General features: G+C 35.7%; 1 long non-coding RNA gene across 1 annotated transcript in view; it reads right to left on the bottom strand.

Moving 5' to 3' along the window:
• Positions 1-20,316, bottom strand: part of LOC148945140 (uncharacterized) — a 161,270-nt gene extending 140,954 nt beyond the window's left edge. Inside the window, exon 1 of the long non-coding RNA XR_016142738.1 lies at positions 20,222-20,316. This is a non-coding gene — a long non-coding RNA (uncharacterized LOC148945140). The remainder of the gene's footprint in view (positions 1-20,221) is intronic.
• Between the last annotated feature and the right edge of the window lie 4,022 nt (positions 20,317-24,338).

The raw sequence follows: 24,338 nt of genomic DNA, 5'->3' as shown, positions 1-24,338 counted from the left end.
GGGGATGTCATTCTTGAAGAAATAATTTCCAGACTTTTCAAGTCTGGAAATCTAAAAGTGTTGAACAAAATGGCTATCTAAAAAAATTTTGATTGAATGTTTGGGGAAATTACGGGCGTGGGAGGGGTGTTAGTTGCCCTCCAGTCACTTTTGACTATTAAAGAGGACACTAGTTCTTTCAATTTCCAATTCAATTAGCTCTTTTTGAAGTTTCTCCGACAACAAATGGCCATCTCAAAATTTCTATCCGATGCATTTCAGGAAAATATGAGTTGTGTGGGGGGGGGGGTATCACCCTCCGATCACTCCGAATCTTAAAAAGAGCACTAGAACATCTGATTTCCAATCAAATGAGCCCATTCCGGAGTTTTTACGATCACCTTTTCAATATATACCTTGCATGCCCCAGGGCATAACTTATAACTCTTGCCCTGAGGGCTGTGGGGGGTTGTCATTCTTAAAGAAATTAATTTTTCAAAAACATAGTTTATTTTGAGGGAAGTAAAGAGCGAAGTTGAAGCTTAAAACGGACAAAAATTATTTCTTCACAGCCTATTTAATATATATTAATATCAGTAGTACAAATAAACCAACTAATTACGTTTCCCTGTGCTTTTTTGATTATAGAAAACTAGCGCTTTACTGAAAACACAAAAGTCATGCATACAAAACAGGGTTATTTATTTAAGAGTCAAAAGTGAGTATGTAGCCTGACAGAGATAAACGAATCTATACGAATTTGCATAGTATTGCATTGGTTGTGACATTAGTAACTTTCAGTATACAATTAAAATTATCTTTAAATCATAAGCGTAAAATTAATATTTTTTGATAACCGCGAAGTAATTGAACAGCGCACAGAAATATTGGATTGTTTTATCAAGCAGCATTTTATACTCACCAGCTATAATACAATAGTGGGTAACATACAGTCTTAAATTGTAAGAAGTATGCTTTAGTATCACTTGAAATGAAGATAAAATAAGACATAATATAAAATCTGGAAATCCGATTAATTTTCTCTATACAAGAGTGAATTTCAAGCTATGATACAAATTCTAAAGCTAGTCTATAGTCCTAATACTATCAAGATGGCCTTAATTTGAGCTTGTGTACAAACTAATCATGACATGTCCTTTTAAGAACCAAAACAAGAGCCAGTCATTGAACTGAGCCATTGTGCAGAAATGATACCAAATTAAACGCAAAAAAAAAGAAGTTAAATCCTAAAATAGATTGTTGCTTTATCTTAAAAGGAATTGATCCTAAAAGGGATTGATGATTATTGGATTCTATAAAAAGTGACCTTAATTGGTTTGCTTTTACTGTACCAAAACTCCTATATTATTTTGTGTTTTCAGTAAAGCGCTAGTTTTGTATAATCCATAAAGTATAGGGAAACATAATTAGTTGGTTTATTTTTACTAGTTTTATTAATATATGTTAGATAGGCTCTGAAGTAATATTTTTTGTTCGTTTTAAGTTTCAACTTCGCTCTTCACTTCCCTTGGAAAAACTTCGTTTTTAAAAAATTAATCTTTGATCATTTTTGATTAAAATTTAATGTAGAAACAACGTTGCCATGATCTTTTTCATTTATACGGAATAGTGTATGTTCGTTTTAAGTTTTAATGGCACTCCTAATTTTCAGTTGAAAACTTATATTAATGTAGTTCCTAATTATCACCGATCTAGGGGAGATAAGACACCTATAGAAAATACTGAAAACAACCTTGAGATCTACAAAAACTTTCAGTCTACAACATGAAGTTCATCATCCATACTTCACAAAACAATACATCTTTTTCAGGAATGTTTATTTTTCGACGAACAAAAACTGTTTTTACTCGACCGACTTCCCCTGAAAAACCCAAAATGTAGACAGGGCATTATAAATAGCCTACTGATTGGCAAAGATTAGATGGATACTGTAGCAGAAAAAAGCTGTTAAGGGGTCCATTCAAAAGTCTATATTTATGTCTAGTAACTTTTTATAAATTTGAGTTGACAGCACAATACTGCAAAGGCTACTTTCGGTTTTCTCCCCTTTTTTTTAATGAAAAACGTATCTTTTCCAATTAAATTACCCAAAAAAGGTGTTATTCAAAACCAAGGCAGGAGCAAAAAACTAAGGGGGTAAGGACATCCTTTCCCTCAATTACCGCCGTTAAAACTGGCCCATAGGCTTCATCGCAGAGTGAAGTTTAAAGGTCAAACTTCTTTATAAAAGTAATAGGTTTAAAATGAGCGATTACACATCTCTCTATGATGTTTTGGTAGCACGCTAGGCCTGTTGAAAAAAAAAGAAAAAAACGGGAGACATATCAGTGCTACCAATGGAAAAAGTGATTTTCCTTTTTGTTCAAGGAGGGGGATTGTTATTTCCCTGTACAAGGTTTTCGATCTTGCTGATTCCAATGTTACACTTTTTGTTTTGATCAGACACCATTTTCAAAGGGTTTAATTACCTTAAATTTCTTTTTGTAATAAACTTTTACTTTACAGAAACTAACAAAAAATGTATTTAAAAAAAGAAATTGTAAAAGTTAAAAGAGAATTTTTATATATAAATTTCTGCGTGTTCATTTTACAGACAAGAAAGCTCAACTTATTTCAAAGTAAGACGTAGATATGAGAAATAGCTTTTGAATGAGCCATTAAGAATCTCTTTATGATGTTCTGGTAGCCCGCTAGATCTGTTGAAAAATAAGAAAAAAAAGAAAAAAAAGGGGAGACAGATCAGTGCTACCAACGCAAAAAATTTCTGATTTTCCTTGTTCAAGGAGGGGGACTGTAAATTCCCTGTACAAGGTTTTGACCATGTTGATGCTTATGGTACACTTGCCATTTTCGAGGGGTGTGAGGCTTTTTTTCGAAATCACCATACATTTCTTTTCGCAATTAACTTTTACTTTTAAGACGAACGAAAATAATAGCTAACGTTCCTGAGTCAGTGTCAGATGAGAATTTTTTTTCACTTGGTAGTTTTTTTTCAAAACGCGTTTTTTAACTTTTGGCTACTATGGGCTGTAATTTGCTCTTCGCTAGTTCGCTGCTACTGCCACAGCCATCATACCTAGCCGGGAAATGCTTTAAAAAAATGAGCATAGATAATGACTGAAAAAAAAACGGATACTGATATTCCCGACTCTTTACATGCGACGCCAATACGCACGATACGGATACGCGCGATATCGATACACCCGTTAGTACATACAGCGCTTCCCCAGGGACTATGGAGGGCCAAATCATCATCAAAATCATATATATTGGACCTTTGAACTATGTTAAACAAAATGGCTATCTCAAAATTTTTATAGGACTAGTTGTGGGGGAGGGGGCCTGTATGGAGGGGGGCCATTTACCCTCCAATCTTTTTGGTCACTTAATAAGGAACCTACAAATTTAATTCCCTTTCGAATGAGCTATTACACACCTCTCTATGATGCTCTGGCCACCCCCTAGCCCTTTTAGGGAAAAAAAGAAAAGAAAAGAGAGACAGATCAGTGCTACCCATGCAAAAAAGTCATTTCCCTTGGCGTTCAAGGTGGGGGACTGTAATTATCCTACAAAGGGTTTTGGACCATGCTGATTCCAATGGTAAACTTATTATTGCGATCTGACGCCATTTTCAAGGGGTTTCAGGCTCTTGTTCGAAATCACCATAAATTTCTTTTCGCAATAAACTTTTACTTCTAAGATTAAACGAAACAATTGTTACCAATCCTGATTCAGTGTCAAATGGAAATTTTTCCTTACTATACAGTTTTTATGAAAGCACGTTTTTCAACTTTTCATTACTATGGGCTGTGGTTCGGTCTTTACTAGGTTGCAGCTGCCGCTGCAACCATGATAGGTTACGAGCTTGAGAAAATTTGCCTGATACCCTTTAAAAATTATAGAATCCTAATGAGCATCAAACCATCAGATTTATCGTATCAGAGAACCCTACTGTAGAGGTTTCAAGCTCCTATCTGAAAAAATATGGAATTTTGAATTTTTTGCCAAAAGAAAGATCACAGATGTGTGTTTATTTGTTGTTTTCTTCGTTTGTTTGTTTTTCCCAGGGATTATCGTATCGACCCAATTGTCCTATAATACTAGAATGGTTAAGTGACCGAAAAATTGGAGGGCAACTAGGCCCCCTCACACAGCTATTATTTCTCAAAATGGTCCAATCCAAATTTTGAGACGGCCATTTTGTTTAGGATAGTTGAAATCCTAAATAACTATGCCTTTGGAAATATCGTCAAATAAAACACAGAGAGGAAAGAAAATAACAAAATGAAAAATAAAATGAAAAACGGAGAAAAAACGAGGATTTTGTCAGCCAGTGGCGAACAATGAAGAAGAAGAAATGAGCAAAAATTTCGACAAGAACCTCCGCTGAGCCGTCCTCAGTGCTAAAAAAAAAAACACAAAAGAAAAGAAAACATACACCTACGAAAGACAAAGAAATCTGGCTATGAAAAGTCGGAAATAGCAATGCACACCTATGAAAGGCTAAGAAACCTAGCTCAGAAAAGTCAAAAATAGCAAATTAAACATCCCAAATCATAGGTTTCAGAAAACAAACACATATGAAAGGCTAAGAAATCCAGCTCAGAAAAGTCAAAAATAGCAATCCACCCATCCCAAATCATAGGTTTCAGACAACACACACCAACGAAAGACTAAGAAATCTAGCTTAAAAAGCCCGAAATAGTAATTTACATATCCTAAATCATAAGTTTCAGACAACATTCACCTCCGAAATACTAGGAAACCTTAGCTCAAAAAAGCCTGAAATAGCAAACTATTCATCACTAACTAGAAGTTTCAGACTTCAACCACATACGAGAGACTAAGATTCATAGCTCTTAAAATCACGACTAGCACAATACAAACTCTAAATCATATTATTCAGACAACACCCACAAATGAAAGGCTAAGAAATCTAGCTCAGAAAATTCAAAATAGAAAACAACTCATTCCCAAATCATAGGTTTCAGTCAACACACACCTATAAAAGGCTAAGAAATCTAGCTCAGAAAAGTAAAAAAATAGCAACCCATACATCCCAAATCATAGGTTTCAGACACCACACACCTACGAATGACTAAGAAATCTAGCTATGAAAAATTGGAAATAGCAAATTACACACCTCAAATCATAAGTTTCAGACAGCACACACCTACGAAATACTAAGAAACCTTAGCTCAGAAAAGCCTGAAATAGCAAACTATTCTTCCCTAACTATAGGTTTCATACAACAAACACCTATTAGGGAATATGAATCCTAGCTCTGAAAATTTCAAAAAGCAAACTACACATCCCAAATCATAATTTTCTGACAACACACACCTATGAAAGGCTAAGAAACCATGCCAATAAAGGCCGGAAATAGCAAATTAACCATCCCAAATCATAAGTTTCAGACAGAACACACCTACGAACGTATAAGAGATCCAACTCAGAGGATTCATAACTATAAAACCGTCCCCCCAAAACCCGAGTTTTCATACAGCGAACCCCGTTGAAAATCTAGGCTCTTAAGCGTAAGAAACATCAATAGAGTAATTTGCAAAATCCACTGCATAATTTTCACAGTCCCCGAACCTACAACATGGAAGAAAAACTAGCTGGTAGGATCATGAAATAGTAAACTATTCATCCCAAACTATAGGTTTCAGACAACAAACGTCTATGAGAGACTAAGAATCCTAGCTCTGAAAAGTCCAACTAGCAAACTACACATCCCAAATCATAATCTTCTGATAAGACACGCATATGAAAATATGATAAATCTAGTAAGTGAATGTCAAAATAGAGACCCGTCCCTACAATACGGGGTTCTTCGGACAACCTAGAACTTTTAAATATTAAGATATTAGGGCCCGAAAAGTAAAAAATAGTAGACCTTACACCCTAAATGAATGTCTTTAGACGATACGCGTCGCCAAATAACAGAGGCCGGGTAAAGTGTGTAAGGATCCGGGGGCCCTTGAGGCGTGGGTGATCCGTTTGAAGCTCGAGGGACCTGTGGGGACCGGGGGCTTCCTTCGGGGTTGAGGTGGGGTATGAGGACCCTTTGGGGTTGGGGTAGAGGACCTCACAACACTGTTTAAATGGAACTTGTGTAGTATAACGACCACAGAGTTTCACCATCAAATCCTCTTCTAAATTCATCTTTTAAAATGTCTTTAACTGTTTTGCCGAAATAATTCCCTAAAATGTCTCAAAATGGTTTCGCCCAAATAATCCCTAAACGTAATGTCTGCGTGTTCCTTTTGTTTTGGCATCCCTGCGCTGTTACATTTGAAATTATTTGGAAACCCTTTCGTGAATCAATCTCTTCATTGCTAAGATCAAAACATTCGCCCGGAGGCGATTCTCTTGGTAGAACTCCAAAGACATTAATAGACATTCGCTCGGAAACAATTCTCTTTAGAAACAACAAATTAATTCCCATTTCGTGAATCAATAACTCCCCTTAGAAAAAACAAATTAATTCTCCTTTTGTGTCAATCAATCAATCATGACATCATCTTTCATGTGTGATCAAAAATTTGCCATGGAAACAATTCTTTTCAGAAATACATCAAAGACGTTAATTAACTTGACTTCATTTGTCAGATATTAATTATCTTCCCCAGAAACAATCCTGACATGTGATATTAGACTCAATAGTCCTTGAGAGTGAGAAAAATATTGTTTTTCAACTCTCACTGACAAAAACCATAAAACAGAAATAAATGTGAGAAAGTTCCTGTTTTTTCATTCTCACTGACAAAAACCATAAAAACATCCATAAAAGTGAGAAAGTTCCTGTTTTTCCATTCTCACTGAGAAAAACCATAAAACAGACATAAATTACTGTTGACATCCATGAAAAACATCAAATAAATTGACCAACACACATAACCGTCCAAGAAACATCCATAAATGTGAGAAAATTCCTGTTTTTTCATTCTCACTGACAAAAACCATCTCCCTAGGGACTCTATGCCCAAATAAGGAGTCCCGTCACGAGCTCATGAGGCATCTCTACTAACAACAAGCTTTTTGAGGCTTTCAACAAATTCCCCACCTAAGCAGACATCAACCAGCCTTCTTCCATAACGGTTGTTGCGCAATTATACATCACTGCAAATAATTTTACAAGTTCCAAATCAATAAACTAAGTTAAACAAAACTTTGAAAGAAATGTCTATTTTAACAGTTTACATTCTATGGACTGTTTGCATCTTTAGGCACAAATGCGCCATCGCACGGCATTACTGCTTCTGAAACCAAAAAGCTCAATATAATGCTTTTTGCTAATTTTGAATCAATTGGCTATCCCAGGACTTTTACTCCATGGTTTTTTGGCATTTTTTGGGCCAAAATTGTCACATCGTAACCAAAAGTGAAAGAAAACGCCACTTCGATGTGGCACTCAATTTTTTGCTACTCAAAAAGAACACAAGAACTTACGATTTCATTTGTGATGAGCCTATTCTCGAATTTCTAGGACTATTGGCTCTATACTACCACCTCTGAGAAAAAAAAACAGTAGGGAATAAACAAAGAAAATGCCGCACTTTTTTAGATAGGGGACTTAAAGTATAAATCTGATAATTATGGCCAAGTTTGGTATATTGTTAAAATTACGACTCCTCTCCTATCTTTTACGAAGTAAATAGGCCCTCAGATCGGGTTGGAATAAGAAATTGAATGAAGACCTGAAGTCCTATTTGGTTTTGGCCATGACGATACAATATCGGTTCAAACCAGGAAGTCGGCAAATTTTTTTTTCATATTCAAGAGTAGTATTCGCCACTCTGCTTTCTATGAGAGCCCTCCCAGGATTATTATGGGAGCCCTATCCCTTCTCCATAGCATTCCTATGAGAACCCTGTTTAAAGGCAATATTTCAAGCACGGCCCTCTGACGTCACAGCACAGGTAAGAAAATAGGATAGGATTCAAGCGCATGTTTCTTCACGCGACGCACCCCTTTGTGTTTCTGTGACAGCCTTGTTCTCTAAGTGATAGCAGCCACGTTGTTTCCCCCTATACATGTCTAGACGAATTCCAAGGTGTTTTATTTCCCCCTATTGTTTTTCCCATGATGTTTTCCCCTATAGATGTCTAGACAAATTCCCAGGTGGTAGCAGCCATGTTGCTATTCCCCTATACATGAACAGGTGCTTTTCCAGGTGTTTCCCCCATTTGTTTTTCCACAGGTTGGAATCTCAAGATCCCAAGAATCCATGTGTTCAATCGAGAATAGAAGGACCCTGTATGTTCTAGGAATTCTATAAATACTCTAGGGAGGGAACAAAACAGCATCAGTCTCATATAACTAATTGAAGACGTCATAGGAATCTGAAATAATGGATAATTCCAACAATAAAGTAAGTGTCTTTCTCTCTAGTATTTCGTATAGCCCCCCCCCCCCACCAAAAAATCCTTCCACTTTGCTTTGTTTATACTCGTTTTAAAGCATAAAATACTCTCTTTTCACCATGTAAAAACCCGACCTCCCCCTCCTTTCATTTGAAAACAATTAATCCTTTAAAAAAGAAGTATTCATTTTACTAAAGAAAAGCTGACTTCCCACATGCATTGAAACCAAGAAAAAGGCACTTTAGACTGAAGGGATTGTCAAAGAAACGTTCAAAGAGGCTCATTCGATTGAAATTGGAAGTTCTAATGCCCATTTTGGAACTCAAAAATGATTAGAGGGCAACCAGCTACCCTTCCATACACCTTTCCCCTAGGATATCCGATCAAAAATTTTAGATAGTCACTTGGTTCAGCATAGTTGAAATATCATAACAATGTCTTTGGGAATGACAGCCCCCCTACCACAGCCCTTGGGACAAGGGCTGGAAGTTATGCAATTCGTCAATTGTTTGCATATATTGTTTGTACTCGGGAAAGGGGGTAAGTTTGACCTTTGGTGTCCAAAAAGGCCAAGGGTTTTCAGGTGAAGCTTTCAGAAAATGCTTACTAGAGTACTACACAAAATAAAAAAAAAACACTACACGTATGCAGGTTGTCAAAAGAACATATCTCAGGAATGACTTAGGGTATTAAGTTGGAACTTCAATTGAAGTTCTTAGTTGGGGATTGGGGGTGATCAATTGACCAAACAGTAAACAGAGCAAACGGTGTAAGTGTATCCAGGTTTTCAAAATAGCATAAACACAATGTCTTAGGAACAGAATAGGGTATTGAGTTTTATTTTTCAGGAAAAGTTGAGGAAATATAAAGCTAAATCAAATATACTACGATTATCAAATCAAATATGATTACGATAACAAATTTTAAAACTCTGTCGACTAAAGAAATTATTACCCCTCTTTTAGCAAAAGGAGGGTGAAAGGAAGACTCATATCGATCATTATGAGTCGGCTTTCTATATATAGAAAATTCAAAGCTAGGAGTAGTTTTTATAATCAAAACATCCAAGAAAGGCAGCTTACCTGAATCTTCGAGTTCCATTGTGAACAGAAGATTCGAATCAAAGGAGTTCAAATGTGCCAAAAAATCTCTTAGAGAGTCTTGTCCATGTTCCCAAACAGAAAGGACATCATCAACGAAACGAAACCACATAGAGTTTTTTAAGTGGAAACTATTCAAAGCAGGCTGTTCTATGAAATCCATGTAAAAATTTGCCAAATAAGGAAAAAAGACAGTGCCCATGGATAAGCCCATGATTTGAAGTAAATTTTTTTTTGAAATTTAAAATACGAAAAGAACTTGTTGCAAAGACGAACAAGGGTCATTATTGTGTCGATTTCCAAAGTTTTGTAATCCGACCAAGCTGAATTTTCCTCTCATTTTCTTTGTAAGACCTGCTCACATTTATGGACATCGGATGAAGTGTACATAGAAACTGCATCAAAACTAGATAAAATAGTTTTTTCTGTTGTACTTTGATTTGTTAATTTCTCAGCAAGATCTATTGAGTTTTTTATATAGGATTTCTGTGTGCTTAAAAGAGGGTTAAAAATGGTGGCTAAGAAACTTCCTATACCCGTAACTGGAGAACTATAACATGCTACAATATGACGTGACGGAATATCTTTCTTATGGATTTTGGCAGACCATAAAAATTTGGGGCTGAACAACCTCTGGGGTAAAATTGCCCCTACATTTGAGGGGTAATTAGTCTACTATCTTTTAACATAAGTAGTTCTTTTTTTAGCGGTTGGGTGCATTTGCCCGTAGGGTCCATTATCATTTCTTTGTAAGTATTTTTATCCATTAAAAGGGTATCAACTTTCATTTAACATTCTTCACAATTCATAATCACAGCTTTGTTTCCTTTGTCTGCTGTCGTAATCACTTTTTTTTTGTCTTTTTTTTAAGTTTCGGAGTATCTTAATTTCTTCCTTTGATTGAGTTGAAATCGACAAAGATGGTCTATAATCAAGAATACTCTTTACAATTTCACCTCTGAGTAGGTCTGGATTTTTGACTTCACCATGAGAGCTAAAAATAGCAGATTCCACGCCCGTAATAATTTCTGATGTATTTAAGTGTTTGAGCTATTGCAAATTTTAATGCCCGTGTGAGAATGAAAAAACAGGAATTTTGTCACTTTGATGGATGTTTTCTTGGACGGTTATGTATGTTGGTCAGTTTATCGGATGTTTTTCATGGATATCAACAGTAATTCTTCTTTGTTTTATTGTTCTTGACATTGAGAATGAAAAAACAGAAAATTTCTCACTTGTATAGATGTTTTTATGGTTTTTGGGAGTGAGAATGAAAAAACAGGAATTTTCTCACTTGATGTCTGTTTTATGGTTTTTGTCAGTGAGAATGAAAAAACAGGAACTTTCACACTTTGATGGATGTTTTTATGGTTTTTGTGCATTTTCTTTGTTTATTCCCTACTGTTTTTTTTTCTCAGAGGTGGTAGTATAGAGCCAATAGTCCTAGAAATTCGAGAATAGGCTCATCACAAATGAAATCGTAAGTTCTTGTGTTCTTTTTGAGTAGCAAAAAATTGAGTGCCACATCGAAGTGGCGTTTTCTTTCACTTTTGGTTACGATGTGACAATTTTGGCCCAAAAAATGCCAAAAAACCATGGAGTAAAAGTCCTGGGATAGCCAATTGATTCAAAATTAGCAAAAAGCATTATATTGAGCTTTTTGGTTTCAGAAGCAGTAATGCCGTGCGATGGCGCATTTGTGCCTAAAGATGCAAACAGTCCATAGAATGTAAACTGTTAAAATAGATAGTTTAACTTAGTTTATTGATTTGGAACTTGTAAAATTATTTGCAGTGATGTATAATTGCGCAACAACCGTTATGGAAGAAGGCTGGTTGATGTCTGCTTAGGTGGGGAATTTGTTGAAAGCCTCAAAAAGCTTGTTGTTAGTAGAGATGCCTCATGAGCTCGTGACGGGACTCCTTATTTGGGCATAGAGTCCCTAGGGAGATGGTTTTTGTCAGTGAGAATGAAAAAACAGGAATTTTCTCACATTGATGGTTGTTTCTTGGATGGTTATGTGTGTCGGTCAATTTATTTGATGTTTTTCACGGATGTCAACAGTAATTTACGTCTGTTTTATGGTTTTTGTCTTTGAAAATGGATAAACAGGAGATATTACTCTTTGATGGATGTTTTTATGTTTTTTGGCAGTGAGAATGGTAAAACAGGAACTTTCTCACATTTATGTCTGTTTTATGGTTTTTGTCAGTGAGAATGGAAAAACAGGAACTTTCTCACTTTGATGGATGTTTTCATGGTTTTTGTCAGTGAGAATGAAAAAACAGGAACTTTGTCACATTTATGTCTGTTTTATGGTTTTTGTCAGTGAGAATGGAAAAACAATATTTTTCTCACTCTCAAGGATTATTGAGTCTAATATCACATGTCAGGATTGTTTCCGGGGAAGTTAATTAATGTCTGACAGATGACGTCAAGTTAATTAATGTCTTTGATGTATTTCCAAAGAGAATTGTTTCCGGGGCAAAGTTTAGATCACACATGACAGATGATGTCATGATTGATTGATTTGACACAAAAGGGGAATTAATTTGTTGTTTCTAAGGGGAATTATTGATTCACGAAAGGGGAATTAATTTGTTGTTTCTAAAGAGAATTGTTTCCAAGCGAATGTCTATTAATGTCTTTGGATTTCTACCAAGAGAATTGCCTCCGGGCGAATGCTTTGATCTTAGCAATGAAGAGATTGATTCACGAAAGGGTTTCCAAATAATTTCAAATGTAACAGCGCAGGGATGCCAAAACAAAAGGAACACGCAGACATTACGTTTAGGGATTATTTGGGCGAAACCATTTTGAGACATTTTAGGGAATTATTTCGGCGAAACAGTTAGAGACATTTTAAAAGATGATTTTAGAAGAGGTTTTAGAAAAAGATTTGAGGGTGAAACTCTGTGGTCGTTATAATACACAAGTTACATTTGAACAGTGTTGTGAGGTCCTCTACCCCAACCCCAAAGGGTCCTCATACCCCACCCCAACCCCCAAGGAAGCCCCCCGTCCACAAAGGTCCCCCAGGCTCCAAAAGGCCCACCCGGTCTTCCAGGGCCCCCCAGAGCCTCAAAAGCCCACCCAGAGCCCCGGTTTTTGTTGAGGTGCGTTGTCTGAAACCTATGATTTGGGGTGTTTGTTTGCTATTTTTGACTTTTCTGAGTTGGATTTCTTAGTCTTTCATAGGTATGTGTTGTCTGAAACCTATGATTTGGGATGGGTGGTTTGCTATTTTTGACTTTTCTGAGCTGGATTTCTTAGCCTTTCATAGGTGTGTGTTGTCAGAAACTTATGATTTGGGATGTGTAGTTTGCTAGTTGGACTTTTCAGAGCTAGGATTCTTAGTCTCTCATAGACGTTTGTTGTCTGAAACCTATAGTTTGGGATGAATAGTTTGCTATTTCAGGCTTCTATGAGCTAGGTTTCCTAGTATTTCGTAGGTGTGGATTGATTGAAACTTTTGAATTGGGATATGTAAATTACTTTTTCGAGCTTTTCTGAGCTTGATTTCTTAGTCTTTCGTTGGTTTGTGTTGTCTGAAACCTACGAGTTGGGATGGGTGGATTGCTATTTTTGACTTTTCTGAGCTGAATTTCTTAGCCGTTCATAGGTGTGTGTTGTCCGAAACTTATGATTTGGGATGGTTAATTTGCTATTTCCGGCCTTTATTGGCATGGTTTCTTAGCCTTTCATAGGTGTGTGTTGTCAGAAAATTATGATTTGGGATGTTTAGTTTGCTATTTGGACTTTTCAGAGCTAGGATTCTTAGTCCCTCATAGGTGTTCGTTGTCTGAAACCTATAGTTTTGGATGAGTAGTTTGCTATTTCAGGCTTTTCTGAGCTAAGGTTTCTTAGTATTTCGTAGGTGTGTGTTGTCTGAAACTTATGATTTGAGGTGTGTAATTTGCTATTTCCGACTTTTCATAACCAGATTTCTTAGTCTTTCGTAGGTGTGTGTTGTCTGAAACCTATGATTTGGGATGTATGGGTTGCTATTTTTTTACTCTTCTGAGCTGGATTTCTTAGCCTTTCGTAGGTGTGTGTTGACTAAAACCTATGATTTGGGAATGAGTGGTTTGCTATTTTTGACTTTTCTGAGCTAGGTTTCTTAGCCTTTCATAGGTGTGTGTTGTCAGAAAATTATGATTTGGGATGTGTAGTTTGCTATTTGGACTTTTCAGAGCTAGGATTCTTATTCCATCAAAGGTATTTGGAGTCTGAAACCTATAGTTTGGGATGAGTAGTTTGCTATGTCAGGCCTTTCTGAGCTAAGGTTTCTTAGTATTTCGTAGGTGTGTGTTGTCTGAAACTTATGATTTGAGGTGTGTAATTTGCTATTTCCGACTTTTCATAGCCAGATTTCTTAGTCTTTCGTAGGTGTGTGTTGTCTGAAACCTATGATTTGGGATGTGTAGGTTGCTATTTTTTGACTTTTCTGAGCTGGATTTCTTAGCCTTTCGTAGGTGTGTGTTGACTAAAACCTATGATTTGGGAGTGAGTGGTTTGCTATTTTTGACTTTTCTGAGCTAGATTTCTTAGCCTTTCATAGGTGTGTGCTTTCAGAAAATTATGATTTGGGATGTGTAGTTTGCTATTTGGACTTTTCAGAGCTAGGATTCTTATTCCCTCATAGGTGTTTGTTGTCTGAAACCTATAGTTTGGGATGAGTAGTTTGCTATTTCAGGCTTTTCTGAGCTAAGGTTTCTTAGTATTTCGTAGGTGTGTGTTGTCTGAAACTTATGATTTGAGGTGTGTAATTTGCTATTTCCGACTTTTAATAACCAGATTTCTTAGTCTTTCGTAGGTGTGTGGTTTCTGAAACCTATGATTTGGGATGTGTGGGTTGCTATTTTTTGACTTTTCTGAGCTGGATTTCTTAGCCTTTCGTAGGTGTGTGTTGACTGAAACCTATGATTTGGGAATGAGTGGTTTGCTATTTTTGACTTTTCTGAGCTAGATTTCTTAGCCTTTCATAGGTGTGTGCTTTCAGAAAATTATGATTTGGGAGGTGTAGTTTGCTTTTTGGACTTTTGAGAGCTAGGATTCTTATTCCCTCATAGGTATTTGTTTTCTGAAACTTCTAGTTTGGGATGAGTAGTTGGCTATTTCAGCCTTTTCTGAGCTAAGGTTTCTTAGTATTTCGTAGGTGAATGTGGTCTGAAACGTATGATTTGGGATATATAAATTACTATTTCGGGCTTTTCTGAGTTGGATTTCTTAGTCTTTCATAGGTATGTGTTGTCTGACACCTATGATTTGGGATGGGTGGTTTGCTATTTTTGACTTTTCTGAGGTGGATTTCTTACCCTTTCATAGGTGTATGTTGTCAAAAAATTATGATTTGGGATGGGCAGTTTGCTAGTTGAACTTTTCAGAGCTAGGATTCTCATTCTCTCATTGACGTTTGTTGTCTGAAACCTATAGTTTGGGATGAATAGTTTACTATTTCAGGCTTTTAACAGCTAGGTTTCCTAGTATTCCATAGGTGTGTGTTGTCTGAAACTTATGATTTGGGATATGTAAATTACTATTTCGGGCTTTTCTGAGCTAGATTTCTTAGTCTTTCGTTGATGTGTTGTCTGAAACCTTTGATTTGGGATGGGTGGATTGCTATTTTTGACTTTTCTGAGCTGGATTTCTTAGCCGTTTATAGGTGATTGTTGTCTGAAACTTATGATTTGGGATGGTTAATTTGCTATTTCCGGCTTTTATTAGCTAGGTTTCTTAGCCTTTCATAGGTGTGTGTTGTCAGAAAATTATGATTTGTAATGTCTAGTTTGCTATTTGGACTTTTCAGAGCTAGGATTCTTAGTCCATCATAGGTGTTTCTTGTCTGAAACCTATAGTTTGAGATGAGTAGTTTGCTATTTCAGGCTTTTATGAGCTAGGTTTCTTAGCCTTTCGTAGGTGTGTGTTGACTGAAACTTATGAATTGGGATATGTAAGTTACTATTTTGGGCTTTTTTAAGCTAAATTTCATAGGCTTTCGTCGGTGTGTGTTGTCTGAAACCTATGATTTTGGTTGTTTGGGTTGCTATTTTTTTGACTTTTCTAAGCTGGAATTCTTAGTCTTTTATAGGTGTGCGTTGTCTGAAACCTATGATTTGGGATGTGTGGGTTGCTGTTTTTGACTTTTCTGAGCTAGATTTCTTAGCCTTTCATTGGTGTGTGCTGTCTGAATATTATGATTTAGAATGTGTATTTGGCTTGTTAGGCTTTTCAGAGCTATGATTCTTAGTCTCTCGTAGGTGTTTGATGTCTGAAAATTCTAGTTATTGATGAATAGTTTGCTATTTCAGGCTTTTCTGAGCTAAGGTTTTCTAGTATTTCGGAGGTGAATGTTGTCTGAAACCTATGATTTAGCATATGTAAATTGCTATTTCGGGCTTTTCTAAGCTGGATTTCTTAGTCTTTCGTGGGTGAGTACTGTATAAAACCTATGATTTGGGGCGAATGGAGTACTATTTTTGACTTTTCTGACCTAAATTTCATAGTCATTAGCAAGTGTTACTTGTCTAAAACTTATGATTTGGGATGGTTATTTTGCTATTTTTCACTTTTCTGAGCTAGATTTCTTAGACTATCATATGTGTGTGCTGTCAGAAAATTATGATTTGGGATTTGTAGTTTGCTTTTTGAACTTTTCAGAGCTAGGATTCTTAGTCCCTCATAGGTGTTTGTTGTCTTAAACCAACAGTTTGGGATGAGTAGTTTGCTATTTCAGGCTTTTCTGAGCTAAGGTTTCTTAGTATTTCGTAGGTGTGTGTTGTCTGAAACTTATGATTTGAGGTGTGTAATTTGCTATTTCCGACTTTTCATAGCCAGATTTCTTAGTCTTTCGTTGGTGTTTGTTGTCTGAAACCTATGATTTGGGTTGTGTGGGTTGCTAATTTTTTACTTTTCTGAGCTGGATTTATTAGCCTTTCGTAGGTATGTGTTGACTGAAACCTATGACTTGGGATGAGTGGTTTGCTATTTTTGACTTTTCTGAGCTAGATTTCTTAGCCTTTCATAGGTGTGTGCTTTCAGAAAATTATGATTTGGGAGGTGTAGTTTGCTTTTTGGACTTTTCAGAGCTAGGATTCCTAGTCTCTCATAGGTGTTTGTTGTCTAAAACTTCAAGTTTGGGATGAGTAGTTGGCTATTTCAGGCTTTTTTGAGCTAAGGTTTCTTAGTATTTCGTAGGTGAATGTTGTCTGAAACTTATGATTTGGGATATGTAAATTACTATTTCGGGCTTTTCTAAGCTAGATTTATTAGTCGTTCATATATACGTCGTATCTGAAAATAATGATTTGGGATATGTTGGTTTCCATTTTTTTAATTTTCTGAACTGGATTTATTAGCCTTTAATAGGTGTGTTGACTGATACATGCGATCTAGGAGGAGTGGTTTGCTATTTTTGACTTTTCTGAGCTATATTTCTTAGCCTTTCATAGGTGTGTGCTGTCAGAAAATTATGATTTGGTATTTGTAGTTTGCTTTTTGGACTTTTAAGAACTAGGATTTTTAGTCCCTCATAGGTGTTTGTTGTCTGAAACCAACAGTTTTGGATGAGTAGTTGGCTATTTCAGGCTTTTCTGAGCTAAGGTTTCTTAGTATTTTGTAGGTATATGTTGTCTGAAACTTATGATTTGAGGTGTGTAATTTTCTATTTCCGTCATGATCAATTCTATTTCCCCAAAATAATATAAAAAGTTTCCACTTCAGTTCAGATTTTTCTCAAAGAGATGAAAAATTTTAAATACTGTTCCAAATTTTTCAAAGAAGATAGAAAAGTTCAATTTCTCTTCTTATTTTTACCAAATAACAGAGTTCACTTCCAATTTTTACGGAGGAAATAAAAAGCGTCCATTTCAGTATTTAGCTCACTAAGAAATAAAAACTTGAAAGTACGGCTAAAATTTTTATGTTGAAGATGGGAAAAGTGATGCTATTATTTGTGATTATTTTCTATGAATATAAAAAGTTTCAATTTAATTATAAATATTCTTAAATTCAGTTCCGACTTTTCTCAAAGAGATGAAAAAATTTTAAGTTCTGTTCCAAATTTTCATCGAAAATAGGAAAAGTTATACTTTGATCGTGAATATTCAAGATCTCTTCTGAATTTTACCGAAGAACATAATTCAATTCTAATTTCTCCAGAGAAAATAAAAAGCTTCCACTTCAGTTTTAGGTTCACCAAGACATAAAAAATTTAAAGTTCAGTTCTAAATTTTTTCCATAGAAGATATGAAAAGTTATACTATGATTGTTATTATTTTCTATGAAGATAAAAATTTTCGCTTTAATTCTAAATTTTCTTAAATTCAGTTCCAACTTTTCTCAAAGAGATGAAAAAATTAAAAGTTCTGTTCCAAATATATTCCCGGAAGAAGAAAAGAACAACTTCGATTCTGAATTTTCTCAATGAAAATGAAATAAGTTATTAATCAATTCTATTTTCCCAAAATAATATAAAAATTTTCCACTTCAGTTAAGATATTTCTCAAAGAGATGAAAAAATTTAAAATACTGTTCCAAATTTTTCATAGAAGATAGAAAAATTCAAGTTCTTCTTTTAATTTTACCAAAGAAGAAAATTCAATTCTATTTTCTATAGAGAAAATAAGAGTCTTCTACTTCAGTTTCAAGTTAACCAAGTCATACATAATTTCAAATTCACTTTTAAATTCTTACTTGTAAGATAGGAGAAGTTAAACTATTATTTTAATTATTTACAATGAAGATAAAAAGTTTCACTTTAATTCTAAGTTGTCTTAAATTCAATTCCGACCTTTCTCAAAGAGATGAAAAAATTTAAAGTTCTGTTCCAAATATGTTCCCGGAAGAAGAAAAGTTCAACTTCGATTCTGAATTTTCTCAATGAAAATGAAATAAGTTATTGATCAAATCTATTTTCTCAAAATAATATAAAATTTTAACTTCAGTTCAGATTTTTTTCTCAAAGAGATGAAAAATTTAAAATACTGTTCCAAATTTTTACGTGCGCGCGCGTACGTAGGCTAACCTAGCCTAACCTAACTTAACTTAACCTAACTTAATCTAACCTAACCTAATCATACACCTAACTTTTTGCCTGTCTCTCACCTAAGCTAACCTAAGTGACCCGTACATGGGCTAATCTAACTTGATCTATCCTAACATAATCGACCCTAACCTAAGCTAATCGTACTGGCCAGAAACGTTTAGTTTCAATTAACACTATCACGCAAGACAATTTAACCTAACCTAACTTAAAAAATTAGAAACTTTTCGATTTATGTATTAATATTTATTTATACTTAACCTAACCTATTGTTTTGGAGGTTAGATGAACGAGTTTGAACTATTGCCTTTAATAATAGAACGAGTCAAATTTGAATTTTCGTCGAATTGCAACAAGTTCTTTTCGTATTTTAAATTTCAAAAAAAAATTTACTTCAAATCATGGGCTTATCCATGGGCACTGTCTTGTCTCCTTATTTGGCAAATTTTTATATGGATTTCATAGAACAGCCTGCTTTGGATAGTTTCCACTTAAAAAACTCTATGTGGTTTCGTTTCGTTGATGATGTCCTTTCTGTTTGGGAACATGGACAAGACTCTCTAAGAGATTTTTTGGCACATTTGAACTCCTTTGATTCGAATCTTCTGTTCACAATGGAACTCGAAGATTCAGGTAAGCTGCCTTTCCTGGATGTTTTGATTATAAAAACTACTCCTAGCTTTGAATTTTCTGTATATAGAAAGCCGACTCATAATGATCGATATGAGTCTTCCTTTCACCCTCCTTTTGCTAAAACAGGGGTAATAATTTCTTTAGTCGACAGAGTTTTAAAAATTTGTTCCCGTAATCATATTTGATTTGATAATCGTAGTATATTTGATTTAGCATTATATTTCCTCAACTTTTCCTGAAAAATAAAACTCAATACCCTATTCTGTTCCTAAGACATTGTGTTTATGCTATTTTGAAAACCTGGATACACTTACACCGTTTGCTCTGTTTGCTGTTTGGTCAATTGATCACCCCCAATCCCCAACTAAGAACTTCAATTGAAGTTCCAACTTAATACCCTAAGTCATTCCTGAGATATGTTCTTTTGACAACCTGCATACGTGTAGTTTTTTTTTTTTTTTTTTGTATAGTACTCTCCTTAGCATTTTCTGAAAGCTTCACCTAAATACCCTTGACCTTTTTGGACTCCAAAGGTCAAACTTGCCCCCTTTCCCGAGTACAAACAATATATGCAAACAATTAACGAATTGAATAACTTCCAGCCCTTGTCCCAAGGGCTGTGGTAGGGGGGCTGTCATTCCCAAAGACATTGTTATGATATTTCAACTATGCTGAACCAAGTGACTATCTAAATTTTTGATCGGATATCCTAGGGGAAAAGGTGTATGGAAGGGTAGCTGGTTGCCCTCTAATCATTTTTGAGTTCCAAAACGGGCATTAGAACTTCCAATTTCAATCGAATGAGCGTCTTTGAACGTTTCTTTGACAATCCCTTCAGTCTAAAGTGCCTTTTCTTGGTTTCAATGCATGTGGGAAGTCAGCTTTTCTTTAGTAAAATGAATACTTCTTTTTGAAAGGATTAATTGTTTTCAAATGAAAGGAGGGGGAGGTCGGGTTTTTACACGGTGAAAACAGAGTATTTTATGCTTTAAAACGAGTATAAACAAAGCAAAGTGGAAGGATTTTTTGGTGGGGGGGGGGGGGCTATACGAAATACTAGAGAGAAAGACACTTACTTTATTGTTGGAATTATTCATTATTTCACATACTTATGACGTCTTCAATTAGTTATATGAGACTGATGTTGTTTTGTTCCCTCCCTAGAGTATTTATAGAAATCCTAGAACATACAGGGTCCTTCTATTCTCGATTGAACACATGGATTCTTGGGATCTTGAGATTCCAACCTGTGGAAAAACAAATGGGGGAAACACCTGGAAAAGCACCTGTTCATGTATAGGGGAATAGCAACATGGCTGCTACCACCTGGGAATTTGTCTAGACCTCTATAGGGGAAAACATCATGGGAAAAACAACAGGGGGAAATAAAACACCTTGGTATTCGTCTAGACATGTATAGGGGGAAACAACGTGGCTGCTATCACTTGGAAAACAAGGCTGTCACAAAAACACAAAGGGGTGCGTCGCGTGAAGAAACATGCGCTTGAATCCTATCCTATTTTCTTACCTGTGCCGTGACGTCAGAGGGCCGTGCTTGAAATATTGCCTTTAAACAGGGTTCTCATAGCAATGCTATGGAGAAGGGATAGGGCTCCCATAATAATCTTGGGAGGGCTCTCATAGAAAGCAGAGTGGCGAATACTACTCTTGAATATGAAAAAAAAAATTTGCCGACTTCCTGGTTTGAACCGATATTGTATCGTCATGGCCAAAACCAAATAGGACTTCAGGTCTTCATTCAATTTCTTATTCCAACCCGATCTGAGGGCCTATTTACTTCGTAAAAGACAGGAGAGGAGTCGTAATTTTAACAATAGACAAAACTTGGCCATAATTATCAGATTTATACTTCAAGTCCCCTATCTACAAAAGTGCGGCATTTTCTTTGTTTATTCCCTACTGTTTTTTTTTCTCAGAGGTGGTAGTATAGAGCCAATAGTCCTAGAAATTCGAGAATAGGTTCATCACAAATGAAATCGTAAGTTTTTGTGTTCTTTTTGAGTAGCAACAAATTGAGTGCCACATCGAAGTGGCGTTTTCTTTCACTTTTGGTTACGATGTGACAATTTTGGCCCAAAAAATGCCAAAATACCATGGAGTAAAAGTTCTGGGATAGCCAATTGATTCAAAATTAGCAAAAAGCATTATATTGAGCTTTTTGGTTTCAGAAGCAGTAATGCCGTGCGATGGCGCATTTGTGCCTAAAGATGCAAACAGTCCATAGAATGTAAACTGTTAAAATAGACATTTCTTTCAAAGTTTTGTTTAACTTAGTTTATTGATTTGGAACTTGTAAAATTATTTGCAGTGATGTATAATTGCGCAACAACCGTTATGGAAGAAGGCTGGTTGATGTCTGCTTAGGTGGGGAATTTGTCGAAAGCCTCAAAAAGTTTGTTGTTACGCTTAAATTTTCTCACTCTTATAAAGCCTTCAGATTAATAATGGGAGGTGCTTTTTCGGGGAGGGAGGGGGGGGGGTAAGGATTAATCTCAAATCCCCCTATGTTCTCGAGAATATTTTTGGCTATGCCCGAAATGGAGTACTGTGGGGTGATAGCGCTTCTTATTGTAAGAAGTATTTTTTATGCAACAAAGAAGATTACATTCACGCGTTTACTGGCGCAAAATATGGATTCAACTAAGAGGGGGGGGGGCGTTTTGAGGGGCCTCAGAAAATGTCATGAGGGAGTAGGCAAGTGCTACTTGGAGCTTTGTTTTCGCCGAGATTTATATTGGAATATCGTTTATTTTTTCAACATTTTACATCGATTAATATCTTTTTCTTTTCCTGTGAGTATTGCCGGCCTGGACCCTCTGCCAAGGTGCCCCTTGCCTGTAATGCCCTTGTAAGAAGTAGTTTTTCGAATAACTTGCCTTGAAAATGATTATCCTATGATTAATGTTTGATATTTCATTCCTCCTCATAAAAAATGTTTAAAATATTTTTTTTATTGTTTGTTTTTAGCCATTATTAATTTTAATCTTTTGTTTGTTTTCGGTTGTGTTTACCCTTGAATAATAATATCTTGGCGTTTTAAGTTTGGAATGTGACTGAGCTTTGCCTTATTTCTGCTCGCTTTAAATTTTACTTTGGCTTTTACTTGTCTTTAAAAAAACTTTTTTTTAGCTCTTGTTGCTCGTTTTGAGTCTGACCTGTTTTTTTTTTATTGCAATTTCTGTTAGTTTTGGGTATCATTTGTTTATTGATGGTAATTTGTGGTAGTGTCAAGCTTGACAAATTATTTGACTTTAATTCTGCTTATCTTTGGCTTAATATAGCTCTTTATTTATTTTTTTTTAAAACTTCTTCAGTGGATTTTTTTTTTATGAATTTCTGTTCTTATATAATTGACATACTCTTTTTCATTGGTTAAGAAAATAATTTTTTTTTAATTCTTTTGGCTTTTCTCCATAAGAATCCAGATTTAGGCTTACTGTTTGTGTGCTGGACATAATTTGTCAACAACGTCCTTTTGACAATCTGGGTAAACATAGTATATTTGATTTAGTTTTACACCTCCTCAGCTTTCCCTGAAAAATAAAACTTAATACCCTATTCAGTTCCTAAGATATTGTGTTTATGCTATTTTGACAACCTGGATACACTTACACCGTTTGCTGTTTGGTCAATTGATCACCCCCAATCCCCAACTAAGAATTTCAATTGAAGTTCCAACTTAAATACCCTAAGTCATTCCTGAGATATGTTCTTTTGACAACCTGCATACGCGTAGTGTTTTTTTTTTTTATTATTTGTTTAATACTCTCCTTAGCATTTTCTGAAAGCTTCACCTGAATACCCTTGGGGTTTTTGGACACCTAAGGTCAAACATACCCGCTTTCCCGAGTACAAATAATATATGTAAACAGTTGACGAATTGCATAACTTCCAGCCTTTGCCCCAAGGGCTGTGGTAGGGAGGCTGTCATTCTCAAAGGCATTGCTATGATATTTCATCTATGCTGAACAAAATGACTATCTAAAATTTTTGATCGGATATTCTAGGGGAAAACGTGTATTGAGGGGTGGCTGGTTGCCCTCCAGTCATTTTTCGAGTTCCAAAATGGGCCTTAGAACTTCCGATTTCCAATCGAATGAGCCTCTTTTAAAGTTTCTTTGACAATCCCTTCATTTCAAAGTGCCTTGTTGAAGAATAAATAATTAAAACAGAATAAATAACGCTGTGTCCACATCTCTCTTTACAGGCCCCTCTATTTACTGATGCAAATTTAAGAAAATTTAAAGTAGTCAATAGTACTTAACTGTCAACTCTGTCGGTTGAACCACTGATCAGAACACATTGCCTTTGTATATGGTTCTGTACGAGGAACAAAATAGGGCATAAATCTCTTTGTAAGATTACTGTCTCTTGGTTTAGATTGTTCTTGGATTTGCTGGTGTTATTGTGATCATTCTTACGTTTTTCTGCTTCTAAATGCACATGCAATATTTTTCGTCATTTCATCTGTTTTACAACTTTTGTTTTTATTTTAAATAAACATCTGAAGGAAAGCCAATTCCTGTGGTACCCGTTCCCACTTTTGCAACATTGACAGAAGAATTCGAATACTTGCTTAGGATGTCAGTGCAGTATTCTGCCCCAGGTAATCATTTTTTTTTGTTCATTTTTAGTGCTTTACTTATATCTACTGATTCAGCCAATGCACGGGAATGGTGTCGAAATTTTCTTTGGGTGGGGGATATTATTTGTAAAAGAACAGTAAGGCAAAGAGAAATACCAAAAATAGGCAACTCATAGTAGATTTATGTCTTTAATACATGTCTTCTTGATATTACAGAAGAAGAAAACATGATGAGGGAAAAGCCTATTTTTTTTAAAGCCTGTTATCTGTAAAACTAGGAAAAATTAAAACAAGCAAACAACAGAAAATATACCAAATTCCGATGGGTAGGTTTCTATTTGATATTATAGGTGGATAATTCCCAATCCAAGGCAACGTTGTAGCGTCGTCTATAGTAAAGAGCCATAACACACTTCATTTGGAAAGGGCTGTCCTAGAGACCTTGAAGGGGGCTCATTCGATTAGAAATTGGACGTTCTAGTGTCATTTTTAAGAGTCAACTTGGCAGGTGGATCGTTCGAATAAAAATTGAAAGTTCTAGTGACCTTTTTAAGAGCCAAAAGTGATTGGAGGGCAGCCATCCCTCT

Source organism: Artemia sp. Qi Xiang Cuo, chromosome 13, assembly GCF_049724085.1.
Source record: "Artemia sp. Qi Xiang Cuo chromosome 13, ASM4972408v1, whole genome shotgun sequence".
In the NCBI taxonomy this organism is placed as follows: domain Eukaryota; kingdom Metazoa; phylum Arthropoda; class Branchiopoda; order Anostraca; family Artemiidae; genus Artemia; species Artemia sp. Qi Xiang Cuo.
The sequence above is the reverse complement of the archived record's forward strand: the minus strand, read 5'-3'. Positions and strand labels throughout refer to the sequence as shown.